Source organism: Microcebus murinus, chromosome 8 (assembly GCF_040939455.1).
Source record: "Microcebus murinus isolate Inina chromosome 8, M.murinus_Inina_mat1.0, whole genome shotgun sequence".
In the NCBI taxonomy this organism is placed as follows: Eukaryota; Metazoa; Chordata; class Mammalia; order Primates; family Cheirogaleidae; genus Microcebus; species Microcebus murinus.
This window is the reverse complement of record NC_134111.1, coordinates 19,719,300-19,729,468: the sequence shown is the minus strand read 5'-3', so window position 1 is coordinate 19,729,468 and position 10,169 is coordinate 19,719,300. Positions and strand designations below refer to the sequence as shown.

The following is a 10,169-nucleotide window of genomic DNA, read 5'->3' as shown; positions in this document are numbered from 1 at the left end:
TTCTTGCCCTGGCTCATACCTGACGCAGAAATCAAAGCTTAATCCACAGACTCCTGCCTGTCCTTTGGAGGGCTGGACACTATTTCTGAAGAACCTTTCTAGCTCAGCAGTGGCCTGGAATATACCAGGCCCACTGTCCCAGACAAGGCACTATATTGTGTTGGGAGCTTCCAAAAGATGAAAACAAGAAACAGAAAATGACAATTATTGCCCAACCTGGTCCTTCCTGGGATGGGGTCTCGGAAAGAATGGAACTTTTTTCTGCCAGGGTTCAATCTACTACCACCACCTCTGTCAGGGCTCTGTGTACAATCATCAACTCAAACCATGAAGTTCTTTTGGAGATTTAAAAATTTTGAGTTAAAGACCCATAATTTAAATTTTTACCAGTAGACATGGAAAAAAAGACATGCAAATAAAAAACACAACTAAACCCCACTTTAACTAAATGCAAAATTATATCTACTTTTTCATACTCTTCTTTCAAATATAAGAATTACATATTAAATTATATATATTATTTATACAAATTATATATTAAATATATAAATTATATATATGAATGAAATTATATATTAAATTGTATATCTTATAATGTAAAAATTTTTACTACTTGTAAACTCCCTGATTGGCATGGCCCATTATTGAAAGTATTTATTATAGGTAAGATAATGTCCCCATTCACACACACATACATTCATGCATACACATACCCATGCACACATGCACATTCATAACCCATGCTACATATAAGAGGGGACATGTAATGGCTGTCCTTCCTAAGGGCTACTCTAAAACATAGAAATCCTTGGTTTTGCAGACTAATTGGTAGAAGCCACAGGGGAAGATTTTTCAGTTACTTGGAAGGGAGACTTCAAACAGATGGTGTTTAAAGCCCCTTAACCCTGAGATGTAATGATATTGGTACTAGCCTGATTTAACTTGAAAAGCCCATTGGGCAATTGTTCCATTGTATTTATGGTTCTTTCTGTTCTCTACGAGTCTGATGACAAACGCTCATGAGTACCTGCTCTCCTAGCCACAGGGCTAGGAGTTATGGGGGACACCTTAGTCAGGACAGCGGTCCCTCCCTCTGAAGGGTTTGCCCCCTATCTGAGCAAACAGTGGACACCATGCAAAGCCCAGCGATGTGGCCAACAATGACACAACTGCTCACAGTGTCACAAGGAAGAGTGATGTTATTGCCAAGAAAGCGCCACAGATGATTAGTGATGTGGAAATTCAGCAGAGGAATGGATGAATAAACCAAAATTCACTGTTGCTGCATCCTAGGCTACAAAGTTAGATTAAATATGCTGTCAGCTAAGCAGAGCTTTTAGGTTCCCTCAGAAAGATGTTTAAGAAAAACCTCCTCTCTACTCTAGAATCCCCGACTCCTCCCACATCAACACCACACACACTCACACACACACACACACTCATACACACACACTCTCGACTCCCCACACATGCCAGCACGCAAACACACAGTATTATTCCGTGGGGAAGACTTTCCAACAGATGGCTCCTGCCCTGTAAATCCAAACCACCTTCGTATTCCTCTCCACTTTTTTTCCCTTTAGTCCGACCACTTGCTCATTCCTTAAAGACAAATGGTTTCATAGAAGGTGTTTGGACAGTCAAAACACCGTGTCTGATCCTCTTGTAGAATGCAGGCAAGACATGAGAGAGACTTAGAGGGTTCTTTTTCCAGTTTAAGAATATGTATTATATACAAGTCATAATCCTTTACAAATAGAAAATCAGTAATACAGTACACCAAATCTATGCGAATTCAATTTGAAGAATAAACAAGTTCAACAAAGCCCTTTAGATACAATTTCTTATGGGTTTACTGCAACAATTTTAGTTATATTATATGTCTTGTAAATTCCAATAAATCTATCTGAAACCTCAAACATATTATTTCAAAGAGAAATTATTATGAACTGGGCAGTTTTTCTTTGTTCGTATGTATAAAATGCAACAATGGATACATTTTACAAATCAAGGGCTGTATCAATCTCATGCTTGAAGTAAAGGGTGCGGGTTTGTCTTGGTGAAGAGCAAATACCAAAGCCAGTGAACTAAGCATTTCCTCTCCTGAAAGGTTGACGGTCATATTCCAACTTTGCTTAGGTGGTCACTCACCATGATTCCTTTAGAGAAAAGACCCAAGACATTTACAAGCTCCAGTTTGGCATCCACTCCCCAAGTAAGCATTTGGTAATTCCCCTTTGTTAGTTATTACATAAAAACTGGCCATAAATTCATTAAGTCTTTGTTTCTGAGGGTCTTCATATGCCTGCCTAAATTACCTCTTTGTGAGAATTTTGAATATGGAGGATTACTGTGAAGATGGAAGACACCCAATGGAAATTCTCCTTTAAATATTTAAAAGGGAAAAGTAGGCTCGTCCCATCTGACCTCACAAGGTGGAAGTTAGGATGATGAGATTTAGCTCCACTGGCAGCAGGACTTTGAATAGGTGGCGTAGCCCAGGGCTGACCGGAGCCGTCTTAGGGGGTTGTAAGCTCTCCATTGTTGCCAGCGATGTTCAAGCTAAGTGGAAGATACCAGGTGAGGATGATCTAGGAGCCTGGCCTGTGGGCTTTGGGGGCCTCCCACAACACTAACAATCTCTTCTATGTGATCCCAGGAATGCTTTGTCAAGGAAGAGGGATGAGAGCTGGGTTGTGACTATCGAGGAGTAGGTAAGAATGAATGGACAATGTTCCGGAGACAAAGTCCTGAGAAAGAGCTTAGAGGTCGAGTCTATCTGGGGGCACAATGGAAGGGTCTTGGCCATGTGTCATATGAGAGGCTTCAGTTGGGGGCTGAGTAAGAGATGAGAGGGATATCAGTTCAGGATTTGATTTTAGATGACCTCCAATGCCATAAGAGAAACAATGGATTTTGTCTTGGCCATCCTTGGTTACAAACTGGTAGCCAACTGATGCCTTATTACTTGAAGTGCCCAGTGTTTTTAAAAGGCATCTGGTCCCCACCCAAGCAGTTTGGAGCCCAGTGCCTTCAACAGACTTCACGTGTTTCTATTGCCTGCGTGCCAGTGTGACTGCTGCTGCAGATGATGATAAATCACCGAAGATTTTAAAGTGGGAAAGTGCAAGGAGCAGAATCTTGGGGACAGCAGTGTAGCAGGAATGTGCAGCTTAGATTGAGAATCCAGAAGACTTTTCCATTGCAGTAGTCCAGGCATGAGACGCTTAGGCCTAAACCTGTAGAGAGTGGGAGAGAAAAAAGAAATATAAACGGGGGGAAAGTCTGCACTGTGTTCCAATCATTCTACAGCCAACATAAGCTGTGTAACTTTGGAAAAGGCACCTAACGGTTCCAAGCTTTATTTTCCTAAAATATGCAAAGGGGATAAAATTGTCTATCCTGTAGTATTGTCTTGAGAATTTGCAATAGGGTATATAAATCTACATGAAATCCCTAGCACAGGGCCTACCACACAGTAAACATTCATAAATGATAGAATTTTTATATGATTATTAAAATACAGTTGCATGGTTTTGTATATGTACATGGTATATTAAGAGATTGGAAATAGAAGGAGTCAAAGATTCCTAATTATTTCTAATAAAAATTTGAGATGCATACTTGAGAAAAAGGCAAGTAGTTAAGCTTTAGATAGTTTGAGTCTGAAAAATAATGGCTTAATAGGATATATCCGAGTAAAATTTTCTGGCTGAAAAATGACAATATGTGCATGCAGATGGGAAAAAGTTGGACTGAAGCATCAGATAAATTAGGTAGGTTTGGGCTGCAAGTAACTAAATACTCAAATGCAACAGGCTTAAACAATAAGGGAAACATATTAGCTCCCATAATGAAAATGCAGTTCAGGATTATTTACTTTCAGGGCTCTGTCATGTCCTGAGGGATACAGATTCTTTCCATCTTTCCCTCAACAGCCTAAAATCTTGAACTGCCTCCAGGCCTGCTGTCTTCTTGGTCACAACATGGCTGTGACCATTTCACCAGTCACATAAAGACATAACAATGAGGCATTTACCAGGCACCCTCAATAAATTTCCCACCTCTTATCCTTGGTTAGATTTGGGATAAATTCTTCTCCTGAAATCAGTCATTGGCAAGAAGAACTAGACTCCTAAATTTGGCTTAGATTAGTCTAGATTTACCTGTTGTGTCAAGACGGGAGTGGCTGCTGGGTAGTGTGTCTCACCACCTTGCATCACTGCCCACGTCAGGGTCCAAAGCTGTGACTCTTCATGAGCTTTTCCCATTGTCACTCAACTCTGCCGAAGACAGCTGCCTTCTGGCTGCTGACTCTCCCACTTCTGTTCCAGAACCTGGGTTTTCTAGGTCCTTCCAGGTGAGACAGCTGTCTCTCAGCTCCTCCGGGCATCCAGATTGAAGTCATTGCCATGAACTAATTCAGTGGAGCAAGATAATAAGTGGGAGCAGTTTCTCACTACCTCACCACCAACTGCAGCAATCCCTGCTCTGGCAATGTCCGTGCACAGCCAGGATAAATTGGATCAGTGACAGGGACTCCCTGACGCCCCCACTGAGGCACACGACAGGCGGGAGGCTAGACTGGCTGCATAACTGGCAGATGGTGACCAAAGGTGGCTAGCAGATGGTAGAAGGTTGTCCAGTTGCCAACAGCAGAGTAAACCCTGGTTCTAGCAGAACATAAGCTCTTTGTCTCATTGGTACACATGACAAACTCACTTCCAATCAAGCATATCATTCTTCCTCTTTCCTGAGGTCATCTTTGTTTATTTACTGACGGGGAGGCAGCATCTAAGCCTTGGACAACACAACTGGCCACCTGCAAGGGGCAAGAGCCAAGGTGAACTTGGGACCCTCATCATACTGTCACTTGAACAGGACACTCATGACAAGCCCATCTAAAATTGCCTGCAGGAAAAGAACATTAACCCACCTCCCTGTGTCTTACATGGTCTAAATCTAAATCATCCTAGAATGATAACATTCTCTTATATCATGAAAGCATCACAAACTTTCTATGGACTCCCTTGGTAAAAAAAAAAAAAAGAAAAAAAACATACCACTAGTGAGACAGTTTGTTTTGGAAATTGAGCCTTCCTTCTTGTTGTCAGTTGAAAGAGACAACTAGAATAAAATCTAAATTCTTTACCTTGTCCATGACGCCCCACCTGCACCTCTCTCCCGACTCAGCCCCTTCGCTCTTTTCTTTGCTTACTAAGCTCTAGCCGCCTGGGTCCTCCCTCTCCCCTCAAGCACGGTGGGTGTGCTGCCTCTTCAAGGTCTGCACCTGTTCTTCCTTCAGCCTCCAGTTGCCTTTTCCATTGCTCTTCCCATGGCTGGCTCTTCCTTAGACTCGGGTCTCAGTTTGAAGCCACTTCCTTGCAGTGCCCTTCACTAACCAAGTCTCAGAAGGTGGCCTCTGCCATCTTCTAGCTCATATCCTATTTGATACTCTTTATGGTATATATCATCATGTGGCATCATTTTATTGTCACACAATGTGTTTTGTGTTTATTGCCTTTCTACTAGAAACGAAAGATCCACAAGAACAATGACCGTGTTTGTTAGTCATTGCTAATTCCCAGCACCTAGAATAGTCCCTGCCACATAGTAGGTGCTCAGTAAACGTTTGAGGAATGAATGATTGTGGCCTGAGCGAGGAGTGTGCTGGCCTAGATTCAGCTGTCATTGATTGCTTTTGGAAGAAAATAAAAGTGAAAGCTCAGGGCTCACTCATTGTAGCTCAATACTCTTCCCGTCTTGTCTTGTCTTGTCTTTTCTTTTCTTTTCTTTTCTTTTCTTTTCTTTTCTTTTCTTTTCTTTTCTTTTCTTTTCTTTTCTTTTCTTTTCTTTTCTTTTTTCTTTCAGCGTATTATGGGGGTATGAATGTTAAGGTTATGTATATTGCCCTTGCCCTTGAGTCAGAGCTTAAAGCATGACCATCCCCCAGATGGTGCTCCTCGTACTCATTATGTATGTATGTACCTGTCCCCTTCTTGAGCCCAGGATCAGCACTTTTGCTGGCCCTAAAGAGACCCTCCCATCTGAGGCCCAGGCATTTCTCTTACCTCATTTCAGCAAATCAATGTCGTGAACTTTCTGTTCCATACAAACCTGCGCTAATGTCTTGCAGTGAATCACCAATACACCAAGACGACTGTTTAACTTGTCAAGAACGAGAACCGCTGGCTGTGGGAAATGCAAGCCTGAAGGCTCTGCAAGGCGGAGATGCTGTCCCTCCCCAGCTCTCCCAGCTCTCAGAGCCAAGACGGGATCAATGAGGAAGCTGCGCAGCAGGGCAGACCCCACGCTGTTGCTGGACGCTGCTTCTGCCAAGAAGAGCCAAGAAGACAGAGCCAAGAAGCAATGGTCTGCTAATTGTGCCACGTGGCTGCAGAGGGGCAGCTTCCAGTGACTTCCACAGCTTTGCCGGGAAGAAGAGGGGGCTTTACTTGTTGGAAGTTCTCAGATTTTAAAACAATATGCATCAGTGGTTTTGCCTTTTCCAGGAAAATATGAATTCCATATGTTTTTGCTTTGCTAATTTCGGTGCTGGTCAATACGTGTAAGAGTTCCAGATACAATACAAAATCACACGGTGAAGATGTTGAGAATCCATAAACGTCCTGAACACTTCAATATGCAGGTTTCACCTGGCAGAAAATAAACCAGAAGTATATAATCAAGTCCACAGACCAGAGAATTTCACAGTTGACCTTGGCCAGGCCCTTTAGGCTTACGTAGAAATAGACTTCTAACATCCTCTCATTACTCACAGCTTTGATCCTAAACCACCTACTCCAACCTATCCACGGATCGGAACCCAAACCTCCCCTGATCTCACCGGCCTCTGGCAAGACATCTCTCTCGCCAGCACGCGGCCTCGCCTCCCCTCTTGACAGAGCTTGGGTGCTTCCTCCAACTCCACGCCATAACCACCCCAGCCCCTTCAGACGCACACAGTCCCTGCTGTCTGACTCTCCTACTGCTCTCGCCTCAGTCCCAGGGCAGGAGCCCAGAGACACCAGGAACCTCTGTGCCCACACTCCCACCCTGAGCCAGCTGTTCTGAACGTTAAGTGTGGGATACAAATCCTCGAACTCGTGAGGTCAGGCTGCCTCTACTGAAGACTGTGAAGGCCCCTCTGGGGACCCAGAACCACTAGGCTGAGGTCTTTGCTCAGAGTCTGTATTAGTTTGCTAGGGCTGCCACGACAAAGTCCTGACAGAACTTTATGTCCTCAGAGTTCTGGAGGCTCCAAGTCTGAAATCTAGGTGTCAGCAAGGTTGGTTTCTTCTGAGGCCCCTCCTGACCTTGTAGATGGCTGTGTTCTCCCTGCATCCTTGCGTGGTCTTTCCTCTGAGTATGCGTGTGTCCTAATCCTTTCTTAGAAAGACACCAGTCATGTTGTGTTAGGATCCACCCTAATGACCTCATTTTAACTTAGTTACCATTTTAAAGAACCTATATCCCCAAAGAATCACATTTTGATGTACTAGGGTTAGGTTAGGACTCCAACGTATGAATTATTCAGAAGTGATACAATTTGGCCCGTGACCAGGTCCTTTGCTGTTATTGGAGCCCTGGAGACACATAGAAACTGCCTCGCACAGCTGGAATCTGCATGCTGGTTTCCACCTCAGAGACTCCAGTGGAGTAATGGGAAGCTGGCCCCAGAGTAGGAGCAGCACAGGCATCCAGAGAAGAGCCCACCTGGGCAAAGCCTTACCTCTGGCAGAGCTTCAGTGTAGGTGGGCAGCTCAGTTCCATTCAAAGAAGGAGATGGACAGTACCTAAGCCAAAAGGAGGACCACTTAGAAGAACCAGGCCAAGCCTGTGGTCAGCGGATAGGAGACCAGGCCAGAAGAGAGAGCAAGGAGTGTTAACACCAAGGAAACAAAAACAAGGAAGCCAGGATGGGAGCTTGGAATTGGCATGGAAGCCACTGCAATTAGTGTAGTCACACTGATGTCCCCTTTGGAGCCCTAGGCTGCCTCTTAAAGTGGAAGTGGCCTTACAATGGCTCTTTGGAGACTTCTGGGACATAAAACCTTTGATTATATCCACTATCCCATGATCATGGCTTATGCCGCTGTTATTGTATGATCTTCACTCAGTGGCCTAGAAGGGCTAGGTCAGAAGCTGTAAGAACAAATGACATACATCCTATAGATAAGGCTTTTCTTTAATGTGCATTTTTTGCCAACATTTTTACATTGCAAAATTGCACATAAAAATCCATATTTATAATTTCTCTTGAGAATGTGAAGATCTGACAAAACCGAGACTGCAATCTAGCATGGCAACAGTCAGCCAGAGCTAAGCAGCAGTCACCTCCTTGGTGAGGCCACAGGCTCTCAGTTCATTGCAGTCCGCCTGGCCTGCTGTTCCATTTATGTACCTGCCTAGTCCAGCAGAAATTTTAGTTTGAGATCCCAGAGCTCAGCACCTGGTGCACCAAACAGCAGGTACCCCATGTGGCAGGATCCGGGTTAACACTAATGGTGGTGGTGGTGGCCGATGTAATTGCTGTTGTCCTCATTGTTGTTGTTGAGGGTTTGCTGTTGAAGATTCTATGTGATATAATGCCCATTTCAGGGAGACCATATAGGCATAGATCTTCATTGCTGAAGCTTTAAACCAAAGGAAAAGATCAACATAGGTTGATTTTGTAAGACACTGCAAAAATTCAAAGTGACAATGATTGATGGGGGATAGGAACAGAGGCTCCATAAAGAGAGTGGGAGATCATAAATTGGAGTTTCATTGCTCACTGTCACACAGAGAATGAAAGATTCAGCCCACAACCTCAGCTAGGAGATGAGCAGCCAGCCGCTCCGAGATTTTAGTTGTAAAGTCCTGGGATCTCCATAATGAGGAGAATCTTTGACTCCAAAGCCTGGCTTGTCAACCAAGGATGCCCTAGGAGGGGGCAATTTTTGAGCAGTTAGTATGTGCTGGCATTGAGGGAGGTGCTCCACCTACATTAGTTCCTTGGGAGCGGTGAATAGTGTAGGCTTCAAGGTGGACTCATAGTTGGCTGATTGGGTTCAATTACTGGCTCCATGCCTCGTAAACTGTGTGACTTTGAATAGCTGAGCCCCTTAAAATTTCCTTTTCCTAACCTATAAACTAGAAATAAATAGTACCTACCATATTGTTGTTAGGAAGATTAAATTTAAGGGCTCAGCACAGTAGCTGACTTATAGCAAATGCACAATAAGTAACTATTATCATTATTATTATTACTAAGCCTCTTTTTATCAAGTTAGAAAACTAAAGATCAGAAAAGGCAAGCCATTTGCCCAAGGTTGTCAGATAATATGTAACAGAATTGGTATTAAAACTCAGGTATATCTGCCTAAGAATATCCATGGTTCTAGCACATTCTTTTTTCATTAATGTCTCAGGGCTGTCCAGATAAACAGTAGAGATTCTAAATGAGAAAGAGAGTGAGTTTGGGTAATGCCTTCAAAGTATGGCATTAACTTAGCATTTTTTTTCTCCTAAGTCCCATTGTTCTAGCCACCACTGAGGCCATTTTCCATGCACATGTAAAGCCCAACTCTCCAGGGAAAGACAATGTCATCCATCCCACGCACAAGCCCTGCCTAATAAAGAATGGCAGGACAGGGTCACCAGCAAGGCCACCTGGATCTGTGCCAGCCCTCCCACATGGAAGGCGACCTCACTGCCATTCAACCCCACTGGCCTGGACATTCTCCAGGAATGAGTGACAGGCCCTGCCATGTGGGCAGCCAAAGGCACAGGGGCAGTGGGAGATGGTTGGGAGAGGGAAGAAACACATCGGGGATGAGCAAAAGCCAAACAGATGGCATGGCCTCGCTGCAGGTGCTCAGGAACGACAGCAGCAAGCTGGCTGCGTGGGCATATGTCCGGCCGAGAGACCGGGAGGGGAGTAAAGAAGTCAAGTCCCAAAGGTACCAGGCTTGGCAAAGAACAACAGCCGGGAACTAAAGGAGAGTATTCACAGACTAGTGAAGAGTCAAATGCCAGCAGCGTGAGGGGCTTGCCTGGGATTGGTGGGGAGGGTGTGGGGCAGACGTGGAATAATCAGGAAGACAGAGCAGGCAACAGTGGACAGCAGCAGCCAAAAGCAGCCTGTCAAGGTTTAAAAACCCAGGAACAGGGGATCACTAACACAG

At 44.2% G+C, this 10,169-nt stretch overlaps 1 pseudogene; it reads right to left on the bottom strand.

The window, feature by feature from the left end:
- Positions 1 to 1,817: 1,817 nt before the first annotated feature.
- LOC105857604 (structural maintenance of chromosomes protein 4-like) lies at positions 1,818 to 6,076 on the bottom strand (annotated as a pseudogene).
- Between the last annotated feature and the right edge of the window lie 4,093 nt (positions 6,077 to 10,169).